We start from the raw sequence: 24,601 nt of genomic DNA, 5'->3' as shown, positions 1-24,601 counted from the left end.
CCGAGCCGCTGGCCGAGCCTTGCCCGCGTCCGTGCCCGCCGCCGGGCGGGGCCGCCCCTCGCAGAGAGCGTCAAGCCCGCCAGGTCCGCGTCCGCGCGGGTGGCTCCTCCTTGCAGGTAAGGGCGAGGTCCCGGCGCCGCAAAGTTTTGGGGGGACTGCCGGTCCCTACGCCCCGGGCCTGCGCCTCCGGGAACTGCAGACTGCCTGCCCCGCGGCTTCCTCCGCGCCGCCCTCCGCCGTGCGCTCCGCTTGCACCTCCGGCCCCCGGTGACCCGCGCCCGCCTCCAGTCCTCGTGCCCCCACTCCCGGCGGGGGGCGCGTCCGCGGTCTCGCTCAGGGCCTGCAAAGGTTAAATCTTTACACAGCATCAATGTATTGCTTAAGATTTCGAGATCTGCATGGTCTAGTGCAAAGAGAGGCAAACTGGCAGGTGGGAGACCAGGGTTCAGGTGCGGCCACGGCCAGAGCCAACTTTCTGAGTGACCTCGGACCAGCCTGCCCTGCTGGATCTCGACAGCTACACCTGGACCGGGAGGGGTTCGCCAGGGACGATCACCTGAACCGCCCTGCCTGGGTTGCCACTTTGTGAGTCGAGGGGCACCCCTGAGTGTCTCAGCTCCACAGCTCCTTGGGGGTGGAGAGGAATGTTGGGACCTACAGAAATCAGTATCGGGGGTCACGTAGCTTATCTGCAGCAGCTTTGGCTGAGCTTCAGGAGGGGTTTTGAGTCAGCCTCTGGAAATAAAGGATGCTCCCAGGGCTTGGAGTTGGGGCCCTGGCTCCTGGTGGCTCCTCTGCCCTCCACTGACTAGGTAACCTTGGGCAAATACCCCTCCCGGTTTTGCCACCTATAAAATGGGGCGGGCGGGGAGGCATTGTGCACTAGATCATCATTGAGATACATCCGCGGTAAACGTGCAGAAGTGAAATGTCCGGGTCTCTGAATTTGGGGTCAGTTTGCACAGAGGCAATATTTCACCAAGAATCCACCCAGCACTTGCAAATGGGCGTTAAGAAAATAAAGGAGGTATTTGCAGTTTGCTTTGGGAGTCCCGAAATAGACATGGTAAGGATTGGTGAATGCTCGCCTTCCCTCCTTCAGTGCTTTGGACCATCATAAAATATTCAACGGCATAATGATTTGTTTTCAAAGTGGCTTATAGATCAGGAAGCATTTCTGTTTGTGAGTCAGTTATTTTAGTAAAAACCTCAAAATACTTGTTTGGGGGAAAAGTAATGCACTGATCTAGAGGTCCTGACACAGAGGCCAGCATCTTCTCCTATCTAGTCTAAAGCCACGGCTGAGATGTTTTCCAATCAAGACGAATCAAAATAACTTACAGGTCAGGCATCCTTTGGTGGGTGTTCAACATAGCAGTGATTGGAGAGGCCAACAGTTCCGCAAGTGCATATTTTCTAGGACAGGTGAATTCTGGTGCAGCCACAGCAGAACAAACACAAGGTAGTTAACTGTGACATCCTAGAAGGTGAACTTTGTGCTTTTGTCCAATCTCTTATCCCCCTTGTGCTGCAGTTAGTTTCTACCCAGTGTGTGGGTGAAATCCATTACTATGAAAGGATTCTTATGGAAGTGATTTTATTATTTTATTTCCTTCCTAGACTTCCTGGTTTTAAGTTTCAAGCTTTATGAAATCAGAGGACTAGTGAGAGTGTTTTGTGACTGGAGCAGGAAAATGGCAGAGTTGTGGCACATAAGTTTGCCTTTCCTGAACTATATAGTTGAAGCTAATTTGTCCAGAGCCTTTGATCTCTCAGATGCATTCAAATGCCACCAGTCTTTCTCCTCTTCATTCTTCAATGGTTCAGCAAGAATTTTCTCAGCTTATTCAGGAGGAAACAAACAGGAAAAATACTGACAGGCTCTACCCTCAAGGAGCTCAGGTTTTAGTGAGGAATAAAGAGGATTATACCACAGGGCATTCTGGGCGCTAAACCCTGGTACCTCTGGGAACACTGACGGGGGTGAATTCTAACTGGGGAGACTGGGGAAGTCTGCACCATGGAAGGTGGAAGGAAGAAGAGGATTCAACAGGTGGTGAAAAGCAGAAAGGCCACCTTAGGTCACGGAACTAGAATGAGCACAGGTACGGAGGCAGGAAAGCACAGGACCCAGATGGAGAAGAGCGAGTCTGGTGGAAGCACAAGACAAGGCAGAACACTTCAGAGGACAGTGGAAAGAGGTTCAGGAGGCTCTGACCCTGGGCTGGAATCCACACTGGTTTGGAGATGTTGGACCTCTGAGCCTCACTTTTCTCATTTGTAAAGTGGGAGTAATAATAATTCCAAACTCACAGAGTTAAATGAGATCACAGGGTGTAAAAGTGTCTAACAGAGTGTTTGCATACAATGGGTGTTTGATAAGTTAGTTCCTCTTATTAGCAAGTTCACAGGCAAGCTCCCTAAGTGTTGGAGTATATAAACAGTACTTTTGTTTTAGCAATCTGTGTTGACTTAGAACCTCACCACCAGGATGGAGTTCCTGTGACAGTGTGATTTGTATTCAAGATGCCTCCTGATTCAAGGGGCAGGGGCTTTTTGTTATAAGGTGCGTGCTCAGACCAAACACTGACATTAATGGCAGCCAATGCCCTGTAAATACTGTTAAGTGGTGGGAGGCCACAGAGGGGTTAATTGGAAGATGGAATCCCTGCCTCCACAAGCTTATCATTAGTGCTCAAGGACCCCAGTCTGGGGGATTTGACAGACACAGTTATAAATAGATCAGCCTTATCCATGTATACTGGGAAACTGGGTGCCGCTCCCGTCTGCCTTAGTGTAGGCAGGGGCATTTGTAGTAGCCAAGGAAGGAGAATAGGACAGGGGGTTAAAGAACAACATTGAAGTACCTTACGTCCCTGGGTAGCACCATGTAGCATCCACAGTACTGTCCTTCATTTGTTCATTCAACAGGTATTCATAGAACACCTACTCTGTGCCAGAGAATTATTCCAGGTACCCCAGGAATACACTGGAACAAAAGGCAAGATCCCTGCATTCCTGGAGTATAGATTCTAGTTGGGGAAACATAATAAACCAGTAAATACATAAATAATTACAGGTGGTGCAAAGGGCTGGGAAGGAAATAAGCAGCGTAATGTGAGAGAAGGTAAGGGGGGGTGCTCCACTGGAGGGTGGGCGGGGAAGGCCTGAACCTTCAGACAGGAAGGCCTGTCTGAACCATGGAGAGGTAGAGAGAGGGAACCAGTCATGCCGAGAACTGAGGGAGGGTAGCCCAGCCCTGGAAGAGGCTGGGTAACTTTGTGTATGAGTATGCAGACCCTGGGGCCATACCACCTGGATTTGAATCCTGGCCCCTCTGACAACTAAATATGTTTCACGGTCAGGTTATTTAATCTTCTGGGCTTCAGTTTCTTCATCTGTAAACTGGGGATAATAACCCTACCTGATAGGGTTGCTATGAGGATTAAATGCGTTGCTGTATGTAAAGTACTTAGAATAGAGCCAGGTATGTAGCAAGCACCAAATGAAAGTTAAATTAAGGGGAATGAGCCGGGGGCTGGGGGAGGTCTGTTCCAGGCAGAGGGAACAGCAATGCAAAGGCCTGGAGGCCTGAAAGGGCTTGGTGTGTTCTAGGCCCAGGCGGGCTGTCTGTACAGGTGTCATCCCCACAGTTATTGAGGAGACTCTGGAGCAGGTACTCTGCCTCTTCAGTACAAAACTATGTTTCAGGAGTTTTGAAAAGAGGAATACCCAGCCACAGCACTCCCACCTGCAGGATCAGGCCCTGAGTGGTGTGGTGAGCTGCTGCTGCTTTGGGGACATCTCACTGTAGACTCCGTTCTGCAGGCAAGGCAGGAACTGGTCCAAGAGAACTTTGGCCACACTGAACTACAGAAGCTGGAGCCCTCGGGGATCCCCAAGTCGGTCTGCTTTGGTGGACACCATCCAAATCTATTAAAGTTGTTGACAGTTCACCTCAAAAAAAAACACAAAACCCTCTCTTGCCTTCCCTTTCCTGGCCCCTCCTCCTTGACTCTCTGTTCCTCCCTCTCCTCTTCTCCTTTCCCCTCATCCCCTCTCTCTCACTGCAAGCCTGAAGAGCAGTGCCCATGGAGATGCTCATTGATGTGCCAAAGGGAAGCTTGAGTGAGGTTGAGCCCATGGTGCCACCAAAGCTTGCCTTGCCCGCTCGCTGTGGGATACCCAATGGCCAGCATACCCCTCCCACTCCATGCTGGGAACGACACAGCAGGGGAGCATAGTCATTTGTGACCTACCAGCTCCCTTGATCCCTCCTCCTTGCAATCTAATCACTCATCAAGTCCTGTCATTTTTACTTCTAAAATCTCTCCCAAACATGTCCTTCTCTTTCCATTCTCTCTCTGAATGTTAGGCTTGTTTCTTCTAACATGTGGCCCAGAGGCCTTCAGTGGGTCCCTTGTGTATGGAGAATGAAGTCCAGGGTCCTCAGCCTGGCAGACACGATGGGCTGTCTCCATCCTGTCTCTCAGTCCCCCTCCTCCCTCACCTGGTCCTCCGCACTTAATCCCTCCCACCCCCAAGGTCTCTAGGGCTTTGCTCATCCATCTGGCCCCTCTGCCTAGCATATGCCTCAGCCCTGGTGGTTGTGCCCATGCCTGAAGGCCCAGCTCAAATCCTATTTGCCCTGGGAACTGTCTTCCAGAACCCTTTGTCCCAGGGTCTTCATCTTCACCTGACGTCCCACCTCTGCACTTAATACCTCTCATGGAACAGCATCGCTGTCAACCTTGAAGGATTCTGTGTGCGGCCACTTGTGTATGTAGCCATGGCCTTGAGAAGTCCCTGGGAGGGTGGGCATAACACCCTTCTTACCTCTAGCCCACAGCCCTTCTCACAGAGCCCAGCCCTAGTGATATGCGTTTGCTGTACTGGAGTGACAGAAGCTGGGGATTTTCCTGAGTTCTGAAATGGTTTGAGTCAGGCCAGAAACATGCTGCTAATGCAGAGGGGGTGTGGTCCTCAGCTGAACTCACTTGCGGCATTCAGATGCCTCGAAATGTAGGCCCTTCATTTGATGAAGAGTTGATGTAACCTCAGAGATGAGTCTGAGTTTTGAGTTTAGCTATTCAAGATCGCCTATTTTAATAAATATGCTATGTGAAATTTGAACCTTCAAGCTAGACAGACTTGGCAGTAATTGTTCATATTGTAGAAGGATTCTGCCCTATACCAAAAAGATTTGGTATGGAAAGCTTTCAAATACCAAACATGCATGTATACTTAACACCAATCAGTATATAAAATTCTGATTTATGCACAGCTGTTGTAGCTGTACTTCTACCATAGTCAAAGATATACACCAGACTTACCACACATTCACGGAAGCAGGGTAACACAGTCTTAAGTTTGTTTTGGTAACTACAGATTACGTTATGCAGCTCTGCAAATGGGAGGATTAAAAAAAAAAATTAACTATCTGCTTGAAGGACAATAGGAAGCTTGATTTAGTGCCTGGCCGATTGAAGTAAGGGTAGTAGCCATTTATGTTCACTAAAGTGAAACAGTAATTTCAGGGACCCACCTGGTGTTTGGAGACCTTTTTGCCAGTGGTTAGAAATGGTTCTGGCTTCCGATCATTTCACAAGCTGGCTGCTAAATGATGTGTGCGCTTAACACTGGTTCTTATGGAAAAAAAGAAGAAAACTCTAATTACAAGCTAGAAATGGGTACGGTGGTAAATCTGAAAGTATGAAAGTGTGTTCTTTTGACCTTTCTTGACGAATGATCAGAGAAGCTCAGCCATTTCAGTAAAAGGGTAACATGGCAAACTTTCAAAATCCTGAATGGAAAGAGCTTCAGAGGAATTCAGATGCAACAGTGCTTAGTTCTCTGAGATTTTAAGAGAAGACAGATGTGCAGGCAGATGCAAAATGCTGCACTTCCTGTTCTCTGAGTATCCAGAATGTAGGGTGTAGGTTAGAACTTGTTGCAACCAGTGGCAACAATGCCAACTGCCATCCCTGCAAATAACCTCTCCAAGGCTAACGTGTAAGCGTCATGTGGTTAAGCTTCTGAGTTACTGCTTTGTTGTTTACTTTGTTCCACATGTAGAATTCAGAAGGATGCAAAAGGAAAAGCAATTATCAAAATCAAGATGAGGGTGCCATTGATTTGTTCTTATGAAAGTAATTCAGTTGGTAGCTGGAGTGTGTGTTCTCTCTGGTTTTCCCTGGAGAAGGACATCAAGCCCAGGCTGTCCAGAGCTCCTCTGGTACCGGTGTGCTGTTGGCTCCTGGCCAGCTTAGAGGTGATGTCCATATGGAGGTATATGCTTTTCCTTTTCCTTTCCTCCGTGGGGATGAGGGACATTTTGAATATAGAAACAGGAAGAATTATTTCTTTTTGGAGCTCATTTCTGGGTAGTTGCAGTACTTAGTTCTTCACAAAAGCTGTGTCATAAGTTTCAGTGAGAGCATTCCCTGTCTATATGCTGAAAAGCTAGATTCACACAGGATATTTTAGCCAAAAGGCATAGACCTTCAAACAAAGTTGCCAACTCTGGAGAAGATCAAGTGCAGCCTTTGTCTGGTACAGGAATCTCCCTAGCACACCCAGCCTCTGTGCTCGGACCTGCCCATCCCCCAGGCATTCCTAGTCCCTTGTTAGTTGGCTCTGACTGTTAGAAAGTTCTTCATTATGCTGAATCAAGCTCTTCCTCCAGGCAACGGCTGTCCCATCGGCCTTGATTTTGCCCTTTGAAGCCCCACACAAAAATCCATTTCTTCTTCCCCATGACAGCCTTTTTAGCCATTTGGACATTCAAACACAGGGATTAGGTCCCCGAGTCTTCACTTCTTCAGTCAGAATGCCCCCAATTGATCCAGTCCCCTGAAAAAGACAGAGCTAAGAATTGGACACAGCTGTTCAGGTGGGGTCTGAGGAGCCTGACTTCAGAGTCTGTCCTTATATCAGCACAGCCTGCAGACCAGTTAGGCCCCCTGGGGGGCCCCCTTAGAGTTTGCTCTCATCTTCCTCTTCTGGGCTCTACACTGGGCAACTGGGGACCTGTGTGCATGTCGGTGTCACAGAGAGCTAGTGGGCCGTGGAGGAGTGTCCCGGACCAGTGTCTGACGCAGAGTGGCTCTGGGTGAGTTGGCCCCCTCTCTGGGACTCAGATCCCTCATCAGTCCCATTGCTTGTAAGGTGCTTTGTTCGTTTCCTGTGGCTGCTGAAACAAATCGTCCCAACCTTGTCTTAAAGCAGCAGACATCTATTCTCTCACAGTTCTGGAGACCAGACGTCTGAAATCAAGGTGTCAGCAGGGCCACACTCCCTCTGGAGGCTCTAAGGAAGAATTCTTTCTTTGCCTCTTCCAGCTCCTGGTAACTCCTGGCATTTCTTGACTTGTGGCTGCATCACTCCAGTCTCTGCTTCCTTAGTCACATTGTCGCCTTCTCTTCTGTCAAATCTCCCTCTGCCTCACTTTTATAAGGACACTCATCATTAGATTCAAGGCCCACCTGAATAATCCAGGATAAGATCCTTAATTATATCTGCAAAGACCCTTTTTCCAAATCAGGTAACATTTTCATTTCCTGGGATTAGGGTGTGGACATATTTTTTTAGTGGGCCACCATTCAGCCTTTGGCGCTTTCCTTTTTCTACTTATGTGACTGTCTTTTCTTTCAATCATATTTGGACCCAGCTCTCCAGGAGCAGCCTTGGGTCTTCATTCTGCGTGTTTCACGTCTCTTCCTTCAGCATCATGGCTGCTACTCTGAGGGTGCTGAGGCTGCTTTAATCATCCCTGCCCCACAGATGTGGGAGGGGCTCAGGGATTAGGCTGCCCAGGCAAACGCAGGTGTTTCTGGTCCACACCCTCATCTTCACTAGCGTGCTCTGGCTGGTCAGTGGAGTTTTTATCAATGGGAAGGAGAAGCTGTGCCTATTAAAATATTCATTACCAGTTCTTAGACTTATGGGCGATCCCACAGTGAATGTGCTCTGGGTAGAGAAGGGACATATAGAGGAAGACTTAATGTCCTTGCATTTCCCCTCTAATTTAGTCCAAGATTGGTTCATTGAACTCGAGGGAAATTATTTATATTCTCAGTGCCCAAGTACATATCTCTTTCTGTAAGAGATGAGGAAATGCTGCTTTGCAGCCCTGAAAGTGCGTTGTAGTGTGATCTTCTTGCCCTTCAGCTAGCTGAAGTTCATGGTCCTTTAAGTGGGGTCTTCCATCTGCTGCTGGCTAATGAGCTCTCCAAATGCAATGCACAATAAAATATGCTTTTCTCCAAAAAGTGTGTGTACCACTTTGTTTGCACTTGACATTCCAGAGTGCCAGAGAGGCCTAGGGCAAATGGGCGTGTTGGGTCTGGTGAAGCAGGTGGTGGAGCTGAGAGGAAGCAGAGCGAAGAGAGTGACCTGAGAGGATCTGGCACCAAGCAGCTCCAGACTCTCTGCTCATGGCTGTCAGTGCTGCTCCAGGGTTACCGGCTCACAACCGCCCAGAGCATCCTCCTAGACCGCTCCTCCACTCAGGTCAATATGCTTTGCTAAGAAAGGCCTGCACAGGGATGGGGACAGGAGTGGGTGGGGAGGAGGGAAGAGACAGATGAATCCGATGGTCCCTGCCTGGCCTGCAGCAAGTCAGTGTGGCGCAGGGTGCTGCCTGTTACAGAGACTAATGGGAACCCAGCAAAGGGCTGGCCATGCCTCAGGTGAGATCCAGGAAGCCTTCTGGGAGGGACTGGCCTTTGAACTGAGTCCTAAGGGGACAGGCGGATAGAGCAGTCCACCCAAAGTTGCCCTCAGTTGCGTCCCCACCAGGCCCCCAGATTCCCCCTTCCTGGTCACCCCACCAGACCTGACCTGGAAGAACCTCAGGTTTGAAAGGGGCCTTAATATCTAGTAAAGCAGCTAGTCCACTGCACTGCTCGGAGCCCTAAGGGCAGGAGAGGGAGAGCAGTTCAGAGATTTCTGCTTCTCATTTTGCTTACTGGGTTTAAAGAACAAAGATTTCCCATTTTGACAAGGCTTGTTTAATGTAGCTGCTTGGAAATATCCCCACATCAAAATGTCCTGCTTTGTCTGGGAAATTTCTTACAGGCTGGGAGAGCTCCCTTCCCCCACCCTGTCATCCCTCCACGATAACACTCCCCAGGCTATGTGGTCATGGGGTGTTTCCATGTAACCTGCCCCACTTGACCGTGAGCTTCTCCCAGGCAGGGACTAGGCCTGGTTCAATCCAGAACTGAGAAGAGGCGGGGTCCTGGGCAGAGGCTCGGCATACAGCATTGACTAATGAAATGAGGACTGTGATTATGACGACTGCCTTACTTGCATCTGGCTCCCAGCTGCCCTCATTGCTTTTACAGTCGTCAGCGATATCCTAGCTAAGTCAAGGGCAAATGTGGGCCTCTTGTGTTTCTCCATCTTACACCTGATTCTGCAGTGGGTCTAGCCTGTCAGCCAAGTGCTAGCGAGGGGTGGTGCCCGCTCTCTGCCCTTTCAGAGGGTGGGGAGGCTGCAGGCCTAACATTCAGCCTCTGGAGCTGCTGCCTGTCACCCTGGGACATGGCCAAGGCCACCTGTGACCTCTCTCTGTCCAGCTGGCTCTTCCTTGGTACCCTGTAGCCCCAGGACTAGGGTCAGAGAGGCAGTGGGGTGCAGGAGAAAGCACCTGGGCTTTTGACTCTGTCAGACCTGGGTTTACTAGCTATGTGACCTGAGGCACATTATTTACTTGTTTATGTAATTGATTACCTGTGAGTGTTAAACTTACACAGGGAGGACAAGATTGCTGTTTTCCACCTGCAAGAGGTAACTATTCAATACATGTTCATTTCCTTTTTATATTATCTGAAGGGCTGTCACGGAGAAGAGAGATAAAACTTGTTCTGTGTGTTAGAGGCTGTCCAAAACCAAACTTAGTTTTCCCCCATGTTGTCATCCTTCCCAAGTTCCATCAAACCCCTAAGCCTCCCAATTTCTCAAGCATTGCTAATATCTTTGATTTCTTTCTCTCTTCCACCTGCCAATTACCACCAGCTCTCGGTGTATTTGAGAGGCTGCGTCCCCTGTCTGGGCCTCCGCTTCCTATATGTGGACTGCGTTATTTCTACGGTCCTTTCCAGCCCTGGCATGACATTTAATTCCACAACATAGATTGATCATCCACTGTGTGGAGGGTGATGTTCTAGGCCTCAGGGCGCACAGGGCTGGAAAAAAAGTCATCAGCCTTGTAGAGGGCATGGCCCAGCGTGGGGACAGACAAGCAAAGCAGTGTGGTGAATGCTATAGATGAATTCAGAGCTGGGGGGATACGAACCAGAACAGGGAGAGACCAGCCACTGGATGTATGGGCTCTTTGCTCTCAGGGAAGACTTATCTAGAAATGTTGCCTGCATGAATGATGGAGACTAGCTCCTCCCAGGTGGCATTAGGATTTTCACTTTGAATAGGAATTATCAGTATGGAAAATCCTAGCAGAGATGGCATATAGTAGGGGCCTTCTTTTCTCTCTTCTCCTCCTACCTCCCTGCAAAGAAAAAAATCCAAATCTCCAGAATATATTGACCTTTATGCATGGAAGCTTCTAAGATATGCAGCATAGTTTAACAAGTACTGTTTGTGTGCCAGCGAAATGTCTAGGTAGATGCAGAATTACAGGCCTGAAGAGAATTAATCCATCTTTTGCCACGATTGTGTTCAGAAGCTAATTTTCAAAGACAATTTCCATTTCCCAGCTGTCTGGATGATAGTTAGATGCATACATGTGCACTCTCATCCCTTCTCTTGTATTTATTCTGCCCAATTTAATTTGGTTAGATTCTATAGGCTTATATTGATTGCCAATTATAAGTTAAGCCCCATGTTGAAAAGCTAGGGGTACAAGAGAATATATTACTATCCAGAGGTTTCTTTCTGGCTGGACTGATAAGTCTTATACTCAGGAATCAGTGAACAGAGCCATCTATTCGTTGGTGGTTGCTGAGGAGATTGGTGTGAGGGCCGGGATTCCTGTCCCAAGCAGAGAGGTGTGGAGAAGTGGATGGTGAGGATGCTTCTCAAGAAGGCTTTTGGAGGAGTCTGTCTGCATTGGAGATGGGCCAGGGAGTACAAGCAGAGTTGAGATGCAGGGAAGAGAGCAGTTCAGCAGGTGAATTCAGCAGGAGCTAACTTTTCTTTTCTTTTTTTTTTTTAACATCTTTATTGGAGTATAATTGCTTTACAATGGTGTGTTAGTTTCTGCTTTATAACAAAGTGAATCAGCTATACATAAGGAGCTAACTTTTCAGTCTCGTCCTTAGCCCCTCATTCTCATGCCTTAATAATGAAAATATGCCTTCAACACATGACGCTTTAGCATGCCTCAGGACCTTTGCTCATGCCGTTCCCTTTGCCTAGGCTGCTCTTTCCCCTCTCCGACCAGCAGAACTATGAGTTATCTTTCAATTCAAGTATACTTCTGTTTTCCGGGCCTCATTGACTTTCCCTCTCCTGGTTTCTCATAGTGTTCCATTTATACTTCAGTGCCTAGAGCATTGCAGACCCCCAAGAGATAGCAGGTGAATAGATGGATGAGTGAATAAATGACTGATTATTGGGTTCTTAGTCTGACTTAATGCTGGAACTGTGAAATGTTTGTTGAGAAAGGAGTGAAGGGCACCAAGGTGAAAATGTGGGTGGCAGGTGCTGAGCAGGGAGACCCTGGGGCTGCCCTTGGAGGTGGAGTGGCGGAAAAAGTACTCTTTGGAGAGGGAATAGAACGTTGGCTTTCTGATGAATAGAAGCACACAGTTAAAAAAAAAACTCTGCAAAAATACTGTAGACACAAAAATTTGGAGAAAAATTTGCCTTTCAAAGGACTGCAAATAAAAGCAGCAACACCCCCTTCATAAATCTACTAAATTAGGGATCAGTGAGCAACTGGAGGAAGTAGCTCTCCTACTGCTGGAGAGTGAGCCTGGGATAACCGTTCTGGAGGGCAATCTGACTGCATCTAAAGCCTTACAAACTTGAGCAGGCTTTCACCCAGCAGTGCCACTCCTGGGAATTTATCCTAAGAGAATAACTGAAGATGTATTATGCAAAGATATTTATCTCAACATTATTTGTAATACAGACACTGACAAGATAAACCAAATGTCCAGCAGTAGAGGATTAGCTTTACAAATGACACTTCTCTCTATAGGACATAAAAAATAATGCCATAGAATAATAGAGACATGCAAATGTTTATAGCGTATTGTTCTAAGAGGAAAATCAGGCTATAAACCAGTGTATACAGTAAGTTCCCAATTATGTCAAAAATGTGTATTTTCACACAAAAAGGCCAGAAGGGTAATTAGCAACTTGTAGATTATAGTGGACAATTTTTATTTTCTTCTTTCCAAACAAGAAAAATTTCAAAATTTTCTACCAGACACACATATCACTTTAATTATCAGAGGGGGAAAATGAACGTTATTTAAGAAGAAGAGAGAAGCTTTTGGAGAGCATTGTTTGAACTTCAGTGGGTTGAAAGCAAGACGGGCACATCGTTTATTTTGCAAATTCCAGACAGGTAGTGTTTTCATAAGGAAGAGTGGTCTTAGGTCCATTTATGTGAGTGTATTTATAGAAGTGAAAGCTTTGGGGGAAGGAAATAGATTGATTTTTTTTCCCCTTGAACTTTTGAAATTATTGTTTCCACTCCATTTGTAATTGAGCCCAGGGAGCTATTCTTATTTCTTCCTTTCTTGGGCACTGTGTTAGATCTAAAAATGTTAACTGGCTTAGATATGGGTTTTGCTAAAATGATCCCCCTTGTAGTCTTCACTAGACTCTCTGTCATGCTTTAAAAATGGGGTCCCAAGAAAGACCGCCTTTTGAATGTTTTGCCCCCTTATCCTTGGATAACCCTGGATAACCCCAGATAACCAAGTCGGGAACCACCTTTGCCTTGTTGTGATCATGGGCGCCATCAGCCACATGCAAGGGACTCAGGAGGAGGCATCTGTGTTGGGTGCTGTCTGTTGGGAAGGTTTACTTAGAGGCCAATCTGGCTTCACCTTATCCTGTGGACGTAACATTAGTCTGCAGAAAAAGAGATCAGAGCTGGGTAGAATCTCTTTAAATATTAATTATAGTGATGCCTTTTGCCACACATCTCCAAAGAGCTTGGAGCATTTCACAAACATTACCTCATCATTAATTTTCATAGTGTTCTTGAGTGAGAAGCTGATGGCAGGTACTGTGGGCTCCATTTGGGGCAGAATATAGCATATATTTTAGTTAAACTTAGGAGTTATCCTGACTAGATATCAGTTGATTTAAAAAGTTGAGGCATCTTTTTTTGGCGTCTTCTCTCACAGTTATCCTGCCTCTTCCATGGCTTAAATTGCCTTCCTGCATTTTGTTCCACCAACATTTGAGTGCCTACTGTGAGCAAGGTACAGTGCTGAGCACTACGGCTAGCAGTGAAATTTAACCTCCTTAATCCCACACTTAAGGCCTTTGGTGAGATGGCTTCTACCTGCCAATACTACCCTAAATCCCTCAACCCTACCTCGCATACCCTTTGTCCCCCACATCCCTCTTCCTGAGCTGGTCTCCAGGATAGCCCTGTGCCATTTCCCTTCTATGCACTCTCGTTGCCCTTCTCCAGCCCCAGTGCCCTTCTGGCCACCCCTGCAGGCCTCACTCTCCTATGCTTCACAGCCTGGTCACCTTGTCCACTAAGCCTGCCCTGATATCATCCTACTGTATCCACAGGTGGATGTTACCTCCCACCATCAAACCCAGGCATTCTACCAGCCTCTCTGTTGTGGTCCTTACTAATTTTTACTTTGTATTTTAGTAATTTATGTACACTCCTTAATGACATTTCTAGCTTCTTGACTGCAGAGATGGTCCATTTCATCTTTCTGTCTCTCTCAGTGACTTGCCCATGTTAGATGTACAAGTACTTGTATAGAGGAACGAAATGGGCATAATTTCAGGCCATAGTTCACCAGTTTGTGCAGGGCCCTGCGGGGTACAGAGGACAGAGGTCATTGATAGAACCCTGCTTGGCCTGACCCCTCCTTTGATCCTAACCACTGAGGCCCCTTGCTGTCTACAGGCCTGTTCTGTCCTCTTCCTGCACCCACACTCACACCATCTTTCAGCTAATACTTGTGTATTAAAAATCATTCTTCCCTCATGGCCTTCTAGGGAGACACAGGAAGAGAGACAATTGGAGTGGTTTTAAGAAGGTTACCTTTGTGCTTATTTCTTTCTTGACCTCTGTTGTGCAAATCATCCACACTGCCAGGGACCCTAGAACTTCAAAGGGCTTCATCCAGAGCATCTCTGTTCATGAGCTGGCATGGGGGCTGGGATCGTCTCGTGCTCCACCTGTGGCAGGCTGTTGAGGCTGGGCAGGTTATTTAATCTTCCCGTGACGTCATTTCCCCGTCTGTTAAGGGGGGATAATGTGCTTGAGGGTGACCTGCCTCCCTGGGATGCTGTGAGACTTATCGACTTAATGCTGTTTCTATTAAGTTGAACAGAAGACAGCTGGGCAGAAACAGTGAGAGACCAGGCACAGAATAAACTCTACAGCCATCCAATAGACGCCTCATGAGACCTCGGGCATCACCTTCTGTGTTGCCCTTGGCACAGAGGAGGCCAGTTTGCTATTCAAGAACCTCTAGGGTTTCCTCTCTCAGTCAGCTCAAGTGGCTTGAGGTCTTGAGGATGACGATGGCATCTGGAGGGCTTGTGGGCCTGTTGAGCTGAAAGGAGAGAGGCCAGACTCATGTTGAGGGCATAGCTGCAGCTGTGCAGTATCAGCAGATAAGTGGGACCCGTGCCACAGAGACCATCCAACTTTGCCCACATGGCCCAGCAATCGGTTTTACTCCGGCTCATTGACGAGCTTTGAGAAGGTCATTTGATATTCACATTCTTGTGGCCACAATCTTGGGAATGTGGCCTTTTATCTTTAAAAATAGCTGTGTGCTGGGAGGCCCAGGAGCAGTGTCCTGGGATGGGAGGGAGGTGCCAGCATTGGGAAGAGGGGCCGATTTCTTTCCTTGGAGGACTCGCTTTACCTCTGCTCGACTGGTGAGTTGATGTTTTCTCATTCTGTAACCTGTCCTATTTTCTCTAGACTGTTCTCAGAAAGGGAATGGTGTTTGGTTTTTTTTAATTGTAATATCTTTACTGTATATTTTTAATCTATTTTTATGGCATATTTGTTCTTGAGCACTTATTATTATACATGAAACCTATTTAAGTAAAAGTTCTTTCAGTCTTCATAATTGTACTTTATTTGTTATAGGTTCTTCTCAAATTTAATTGGTGATTATTTCTCATGTTTTGTGTTTTGAAATTGCAGCGTCTTTAATCATTTTATATATAGATGGGATAATCATTAAATACTTTTGGAACTAAACTGCCAACAGTTTTTCAAAATTGTGAAATCATAGGATGTAAAACCTGACACTGGAGATTTTGGGGTGTTTCACATGGTGCAATGATGTCCTGAGAAGGTAATGAGTGGTCTTTTCTTACACAGCTAACTAGTGACAGAGTCAGGACTTGAACCCAGGTCTCCCGACTCCCTTCTCCAAAACTCTCTAGTTTATCCTGTAGAATTTAACTTCTGAATTACAAGTGAGAAGGAAAAAAAATCACTCTCCAACTTAATTTTTCCGTGTGTTTTAATCTAGTTAAAGATGAATTTTCTAGCTTTAGGAATGCCTCTGCCATGTACCACAGCGGATGCTCCTCCCCTAAATCCTTTGATTCATTTTCCAGTCTGCATGGGTGATCCTTAGAGCGTGGTCCCTATCAGCATTACCTGGAGCTTGTTAGAAATGCGAAATCTCAGCCCCACCCCTCAGACCTACAGACACAGAAACTATGGGGGTGGGACCCATCTTTTAACAAACCCTCCAGGTGATCCTATACTCAGCACTAAGTCAGAGAACCACTGCCTGACAGGACTTAAATCATACCTCACCCCCGCCCACCGCGTTTGACAGCCAGTGCAATGACACACTTTGGCTCTTTGGTAGATTTTGGGTTTTCTTCACCGAAGAAGGAGCTTCTCTGTTGCCAGTTTTTAATAATAATTCCCTTTCTTCATTCTGCTTCCTTTCATCATCACAAAACACACACACACACACATCTAGCAGGAGTGAAATATCTGTGGGCAAATAATGAAAGTAAATAGGGGATTTCAATAGAAGCAGGTTTGTAGATAGACAAAATGTCCCAACCACCGAGGTATATTTCTTAAGTTTCAAGACTTGCTGCCTCTCTAAGGACAGTGATAAACTAGACTACTGCTGACTGTATTGTGCTATGTTTTCTATCATTTGTTATTTTATTCATTCATTCAACAAATATCTTAGTACCTTCTATTTGCATGGCATGTGGTAAATGTGAGGGGAAAATGTATTTGAATTTATAGTTTATCAGGAAGTAGAGACTATGTTCAGATATAACTGTAATATGTCAGCCATTGATAAATACATGAGAATCATCTCCAGTAAAAGGGTTGTGGAAGCATAGAGGTGGTAGAGAGCATGTGTTATGGAGGAGGACATCACGGGGGACTTCATGGAGGAGGTAGCATTTGAGAGAGTCTTAAAAGGAGGTAGGCTTTTGACATGGGGAGTTTGGGGGTGGGTAAAGAACATTCTAGGCAGAGGTAGAAAAAAGATAAAGGCATGGCAAGGGCTCTCAGTGCATTTTTGTCTGCATCAGGGGTTATGTGAAGGTGACTAGGAGGAAATGAGGCTACATAAGTAGGTCAGTGCCAAAAGGAGGAGGGTCTTCAAACACCCACTTAGGAGTTGTTCTTTATCCTGAGGGCAATGGGAAGCCATTGAAGGGTTTTGAATGAGGGCAAGGCATGACCGGAGCTGTGCTTTTAGTAAGTCTAATCTGCCATCAGTGTATGAAGTAGATTGAAATGTGTGAGAGGGAGTAGGGGAGGCTTTTGTTTTTATTCTGTAACTATTTTATAGCAGTATGGTGATATATTGGAAAAATCATCTCAATGTTTATTTAGGAAGTAATTGCTTTTCTTATGATAGTCACTGGATTTTGAAATAAGCTCCCAAGGCATAGATTATTGTCCAGGGGAACACAGCTCTAATTTTATAATGAGGAATCTGCAAGAAAATAGAAATTGCTTAACAGAGTAGCTTTATAGAAAACTTCCAGAACTCCTTTCTTACTTCTTTGTTTTCTTTCTTTCTTTTTAAAATTAATTAATTAATTTATTTATTGGCTGCATTGGGTCTTTGTTGCTGCGCGCTGGCTTTCTCTAGTTGCAGCGAGTGGGGACTACTCTTCGTTGCGGTGCGTGGGCTTTTCCTTGCAGTGGCTTCTCTTGTTGCGGAGCACGGGCTCTAGGTGTGCGGGTTTCAGTAGTTGTGGCACGTGGGCTCAGTAGTTGTGGCTTGTGGGCTCTAGAGCACAGGCTCAGTAGTTGTGGCACACAGGCTTGGTTGCTCTGTGGCACGTGGGATCTTCCCACACCAGGGCTTGAACCTGTGTCCCCTGCATTGGCAGGCGGATTCTTAACCACTGCACCACCAGGGAAGTCCTGTTTTCTTTCTTAACATTTTCTTTCTAACAAAAAGTATTTGTATTCATATTACTCAGTAATGACCCGGTAATGCCAGGTCACATAAAATCTATAAATACCGGACTTCCCTGGTGGCGCAGTGGTTAAGAATCCGCCTGCCAATGCAAGGGACACAGGTTCAAGCCCTGGTCTGGGGAGATACCACATGCCGCAGAGCAACTAAGCCTGTGAGCCACAGCTACTGAGCCCACGCGCCACAACTACTGAAGTCTGCGTGCCTAAGCCCATGCTCTGCAACAAGGGAAGCCACTGCAATGAGAAGCCCACACACTGCAATGAAGAGCAGCCCCCGCTCGCCGCAACTAGAGAAAGCCCTTGCACAGCAACAAAGACACAACGCAGCCAAATAAATAAATAAATTAATTAATTAATTAATTAATTTGTAAAAAAATCTATAAATACCGAATTCCTAAAATGTGGATCTTTCTTGCTTCTTCTTACTCAGCCTCTAAAGCAGTTTTCCCTCTCATTCATGGCCTTACTTTGTTAACGCACCTAAATCAAACTCATTTTACAAGGATCTGCCTTATTCCAATGGTGGCTCTAGTAGGAATAGTTGTAGGAAACTTGAATGTCATAAATTTTTTAATGTGCTTTTACTTCTAGTATTTGTAGTATTGAGAAGACTCTGTTGTTGATTTTTTCAGTAGGGCTATCTTTATAGGGCTTGGGCTTTGGCTAGTCAGTACCATTGGTTTCAGTCATTCAACCAATATTTACTGAACATCTCTTAAGCACTGAAGAATCACAGTGACTCAGACAACCATGGCCATTGCTGACATGGAGCTTATAGTCTAGCAGGGGACATATATATACATGGTTCTGAGAGAGGGAAACTATGGAGTGGCCCACGGTGCTTTGTAACCACCTAGAGGGGTGGGATAGGGAGGGTGGGAGGGAGGGAGATTCAAGAGGGAAGAGATATGGGGATATATGTATATGTATAACTGATTCACTTTGTTATAAAGCAGAAACTAACACACCATTGTAAAGCAATTATACTCCAATAAAGATGTTAAAAAATAAATAAATAAATAATAAAATAAAGTGGAGTGGCCCATACTGGACCCTTTTCTATGCTGAGGTCAGGGACAGAAGGCAGAAGGCTTAATCAGGGCTGAGTTTCTGGGTTTCTGGGCCCTGCCGTCTTCACTGATCTCTGGCTCGAGTTGGCATCTGTTCACAGTTGTCGGCACCGCTCCTAATGGCTGCCATCTCCGAACAGCTGACCCGATTCCCTGAATCGTTTGCTATAAACCGGGCAATTCTACAGGAGGGAGAGGAGGTTTATGTGCAGAATGCTTAATCAAGGCTTAATTAAGACGGCCAGAGTGGCCTGTTGGCTTGAACCCTTGTACAGGGTCCTGATTGGCAGGCGGCACCTGGCATTCTTGGCTGTCTGACAGCTATCAGCTGTTCCCAAGCCCCATGCAGAAATGAGCAAGACACACACTGCCACTCTGGTTGGTAGGAGCCCTTTTGTAGACTCCCTGGAGCATTTTAGACATCCCTTTCTCATGGGCCCCAGGCTCTGCCTCACATTGTTATGTGAGTTGTTTATCTAGGTGTCTTATCCTCTCCATAACACAATGAACTCTCCAAGGGCAGGGGCTGTGTCTGGCTAACCTCAGCCTCCTCTACCACACCCAGCACTGGGCCCAGCAGAAAATAGCGTGCTAGATATTAATTGAATGAAAAGCATTGATTTTTGGACCAAATCCCTTGGCTTGAGATGGTTGCAGAGACTAGACTTGAGAAATGCAGGGACATGGGGGCCCACAAGCCCCCAGTGCCAAGTCTATGGGAAGGGTGAAGACTTTTAAAGAAGACCTCAAGATCTCTCTGGCCAGGACAGAGCCTGATGTAACAGGTCATGCGGCAGGCATGTCTTAGGCCCAGCTTTGGAAGCCATTCTTAGTTTTTTGTGCTATAGTTGTGGTTGTTATTGTTTTTTTTAGCTTGATAGATTTGGAATCCTGCCTTCCTTCTCTGGACCCAGACACATAGAGTCACATCTCAGTCCACCAGGCTGGCAAGCTGCTTCATTTGAGCCACGCTGGGAGTCTTCAGTCTGAACTTCCCAAGTACTCTTCTTGCTGTGGGTTTTGTTTTTGGTGCCTGTGGTACCAAACGTGCCCAGAGGATATTGAAATGAGTTGGCATGTAATGACATTTGATGACTCATTTGATAGTAAGAAAAACAAATCTAGCCTTTGAGTCTACATTCCATAATTTTGTTGAATTATACCCAAATGGTTGTCAAGAGAATTTTTCTTCACAGTTCAGAGCATTTGTAATAACCAGCAAGTCTATGGAGAGGGAAAAAACTTCACGTTGAATGTAAAGGGGGTACTAAAAGCTTCAGGATCTTATGATCTCTGAGATGGAAAGGCCCTAATGGGCTTCTGGTCCAGCACCTGGATACTTTGTGCACCTGTGTAGCAGCAGGTAGCCCCAGGGAAAACGTATTATCATGAAGGTCCCAATCCCCAAGGCCCCTTTTCAGGATGGATCTTTTGGCTGTCTTGACTGTATTTGAAATGGTTGGTCACATATTCTTTTGTGCGTGTGTGGCAAAATACACGGAACATAAAATTTACCTTTAAAAAGTCATTTTAAAGTGCACAATTCAGTGTCATTAAGTATATTCACAATGTTGTGCTACCATTACCACTATCTAGTTTCTGAATTTTTTCATCGCCTCAAAAGGAAATCCTGTACCCATCAAACAAACATACCCTATTCCCTCCTCCCCCAAGCCCCTGTACTATATAATTAGATAATTAGATTATCTAATTTACTGTGAGGTAGGTGAAGTCAGTTCACTTCACAGATGACAGGTTCAGGGAGGCTAAGGTACTTGTCCAAAGATGCACAAGTTAGTGAGAGTTGGGATTAGAACCCAGGTCATGTCCAGGCCTGTGCACTTGACATGAGAGGTCTCTGGGGAAGAGCCTTGAGCCCAGCAGCACTGTCAAAGCACAGAAGGAGAGGATGAGGATGTGACCACCACATGAGATCTCCATGCCCATGAGACTGCTTTGAAAACTGCAGAGGACGTTGCAAAACACTCACAAACTTTGCTCATGTCTCTCCAGCAGATCACTACTTCCATTCTGCTCTGAATTACAATTAGGTGTTTATAGCTCTGATTCCCCCAGTGAATTACAAACTCCCTGAGGGTGAGAACTGTGCTCACTTGTCTCAGTGTCCCCCTCAGCCCCTGTACCTGGCACATTGCTGCTGATCACTGACTGTTTCCTGAATGAATGTGTGGATGCTAGCCTTGACTCGGGAGGAAAGGGAAACAGGAGCCAAGATGATGTCTGTCCAGGTATGTCACAGCTAAGGGCTTGACTAGAGATTCGACTTAGAGAATTGGAAAGAAAGAGAGGAACTCTGTGGCCTTCTGGAGATATGAATGGGAGAACCCATAAGGGGATCTCAAAAAGTGAACAAACTTTGGCCTGACCCCTGACTTCCAGCTCCACGACACTGATAATCTAATTCTCTTTTTTCTCCCTAGCACTTACCAGTTTTTAACATCCTTAATTAATTTCCTTTATTATGTTTGTCATTTCTTGTCTAGTGGGAGCCTCCACTAGAACATAAGCTTCATGAGGGTAGGCAGTTTTGTCTATTTTGCTACACTCTTTCCCCAAGTCCCCTGACCTAAGCAAGCACTAATTCCTTTCTGTCACTCTAGATTTGCCTCTTCTGGACTTTCATATGAATGGAATCATATAACATGTATGTCCTCAGTGACTGCCTCCTTTCACTTAGTACAATGTTTTCAAGGTACATCCATGCTTGACCCTTAACTTTACAGGTAGGAAAATTGAAACTCAGAGAGGGAATGTACTTGACTTGGGTCAAGTGTCCTGCTGATAGGGCTGATTGCAGGTGTTCTGTCTCCCTGAAGTGCTTCTGTTCCTGCCCAGGGTGGACCAAGAGCCTTGGCAGCTACAGCCAACTCGGCAATGTCATTTTGCCATCCACCTTTGGGGCTGCCTACAGGGCCCCTTCAAGCATAGCTGTGGTGAGGTAAGGCCTTGCAGACAGTGTTATTGTTGGTGGCAGCTTTTTCCCACGTTCTTTCCAGGGCTCACTGTCCATCTGATAAAGTAGATGACTTGTGTGACGAGTTTCCAGTCTCCTGGGTCCTAGGGCCCTTAGATCACTAGCAAGAGAAACGCACAGGCTGGGGCCCCATCGTGCTGACTGTTCCTGCTGCCACCCTGTTGCTCCCAGAGGGCCATGCAGAGGCCATCTGCACTGAGGTAGATAAGAGGCTATGCCCTTCCTGAGAGACGTCTAATCCTGTTAGGCAAATGTGAAATCTGGGTGGCATGGTGATGCCTTGAACCCATGTTTTCCAAAGGCTTGTTTTTGTACCACATGGAACCCAAGATGGTTTTAGGTGATACAGGAACAAACATTTTTCTTGAAATAGTTGTATATTTACTTTAATGTGTATCGGGAAGAAACCCATATCTAGCATGATCAGACCTGTGATTTGATGAATATTATTGTTTAGGCTGAAGGTAAAGTAAGAGGCACTGTACTATAGAATCTTTTTATGCAGACTGCGCATGTTACAGGTGTGGTAGTCTGGCAGTTGCTGACATGGTCCCCCTGCCTTTCACACTTTCTCAGACCTGTCATTTTTCTGATAAAGCATCATCTTAATCCGAATTCCTTTTAGAAAATTTTATTTATTTATTTTGGCTGCACTGGATCTTAATTGTGGCACGCGGGATCTTTGTTGTGGCATGCGAACTCCTTAGTTGTGGCATGCATGTGGGATCTAGTTCCCCGACCAGGGATCGAACCTGGGCCCTCTGCGTTGGGAGTGCAGAGTCTTACCCACTGGCCCACCAGGGAAGTCCCCTCCTTTTAGAAAATTAATGCAGGTGTGAGAAGCAGCCCATTCTCTCTCACTGAGCTGGGATCACTGTAATGAACCAAGGCAACGTCAAATCATTGACATAGAAACGTAAATATGCGTTTCCCTAAAATCTTTGCAAATAACTTTTTCTTTTGGCCTGGAACTTCAAGAATTGAAACTGCCTCTTGTTCTAGTGTTCTGAGCTTACCGTAGCATTTCAGACATCTATAACCTGCATTATTAATTTAACAAATGTTGGTTGAGCTCAAGGCATTCTGCTGGACCCTGCAGGGATTGTGAAGAAATAGGATGCCTTTCTCCTGCTCTCAAGGAGTTCACTATGTAGGGGGCAAAAATCAAGATCTGAATCCATATGAAGTTAGGAAACACAAGACAAGAGCATAGACAAGGAGGTCAGGGGCTAATGGCGGGTAAGACACAACACAATAGCTCTGCGATTGGGGAACCACGTGGTTCATGGTAGACCGGTAGGCAGGAACCCACCCTGGATGTGGTGGAGCTGGAGCTGGGTTTTGAAGGTTAGATAGGATTTGAATAAGTCTCAGAAAGTGAGGATATCATGAACAAATGCACAGGAGTGGCCACCTAGGGCTGTTTTGAGGGACAGAGAAGCATTGGAACAGAAATAACGTGATAGGAGGAGGATGGGGCCTTGGGTCCCCTTGGCCACTTGGAGGAAGTTTTTTTTTTAATAATTTTTTTAAAATAAATTATTTATTTATTATTTATTTTTTGGCTGCGTTGGGTCTCTGTCGCTGAGCGCAGCTTTCTCTAGTTGCGGCACACAGGGGCTACTCTTCGCTGCGGTGCACGGGCTTCTCATTGTGGTGGCTTCTCTTGTTGCGGAGCTCGGGCTAGAGGTGCGTGGGCTTCAGTAGTTGTGGCTCAAGGCCTCTAGAGCGCAGGCTCAGTAGTTGTGGCACACGGGCTTAGTTGCTGTGCGACATGTGGGATCTTCCTGGACCAGGGCTTGAACCCGTGTCCCTTGCATTGGCAGGCGGATTCTTAACCACTGTGCCACCAGGGAAGCCCCGGAGGATGTTCTTTAACCTCTAGAATACTCAGCTTCCTGGTCCTCAAAATGCAGTTATGGATTCCCACCATGCGGGACAGTCATGAGAAGTAAATAACATGCTATCAGTTATACATATGTTAGTTCCCTTCCTTTTCCAAACTTGTCAGGTGAGAAATTGAGTTGGACATCTGGGCAGAGGTTGGATATTAGAGATGGGAAGCACTGGAGGACATAAGAAGGGAACTGATGAGATGATACAATTTTAGAATTGGCAGATTCTTAGAGAAATTCAATGTTAAGATAAAAGAGATAACCAGAGGTTTGGAGACTTGTACAATTCCAGGCTTAATTAGAGTCAAAGTCAGGAAGAGAATCCAGGTCTCCTGACTTTCAGCTCAGTGGTCTTTTCAGATTCCTTAGCTTTGGAACTTCCCGGGTGGTCCAGTGGTAAAGAATCTGCCTTCAATGCAAGGGACACGGGTTCGATTCCTGGTCAGGGAACTACGATTCCACAGGCCGTGGGGCTACTGAGCTCGCGCACCTCAACGAGAGAGCCTGCATGCCGCAAACTACAGAGCCCACATGCCCTGGAGCCTGCGCGCCACAACTAGAGAGAAACCTGAGCGCCGCAACGAAGATCCTGTGTGCCACAACTAAGACTGGACGCAGCCAAAAAAATAAAGAAAATAAATAAATAAAAATAAATAAATATTAAAAAAGAAAAAAGATTCCCTAGCTTTTATCTAGAGATATGTTAGAAATGCAAATTCTTGGGCCCTCTAAACCTACTGAATTAGAAACTCTGGGGCCCCAGCAATTTGTGTTTTAACCAGCCCTCCAGATGCTTCTAATGCTTTTAGGGAACCAGTGTTCTGGGTTTTACTAAGAAAGAATGGGGGGAAGGATATGAGGAAAAACAGGTTCCTTACTGGAGTTGGATATTACTTACCACCAGGGGAAAGGGGGCAGAAGGGTTAAGCTAGGTGCCAGAGAGAAACTTCTTTTTTTCAAATTGAGTCATAATTCACATACCATAAAATTCACTCTTTTAAAGTATACAATTCAGTGGTTTTTA

General features: G+C 46.1%; 1 protein-coding gene across 1 annotated transcript in view; it reads left to right on the top strand.

Annotated features, from left to right (window-relative positions):
* The first annotated feature begins 454 nt into the window (after positions 1-454).
* The window catches only part of FRMPD1 (FERM and PDZ domain containing 1), an 84,911-nt gene continuing 60,764 nt past the window's right edge, over positions 455-24,601 (top strand). Inside the window, exon 1 of the mRNA XM_082469525.1 lies at positions 455-24,601. This exon is cut by the window's right edge and continues 14,054 nt beyond it. The gene's annotated coding sequence lies outside the window, so the exon portion shown is untranslated.

Source organism: Balaenoptera physalus (genome assembly GCF_965194825.1).
Source record: "Balaenoptera physalus genome assembly, chromosome: 7".
Classification (NCBI taxonomy): Eukaryota; Metazoa; Chordata; class Mammalia; order Artiodactyla; family Balaenopteridae; genus Balaenoptera; species Balaenoptera physalus.
The sequence above is the reverse complement of the archived record's forward strand: the minus strand, read 5'-3'. Positions and strand labels throughout refer to the sequence as shown.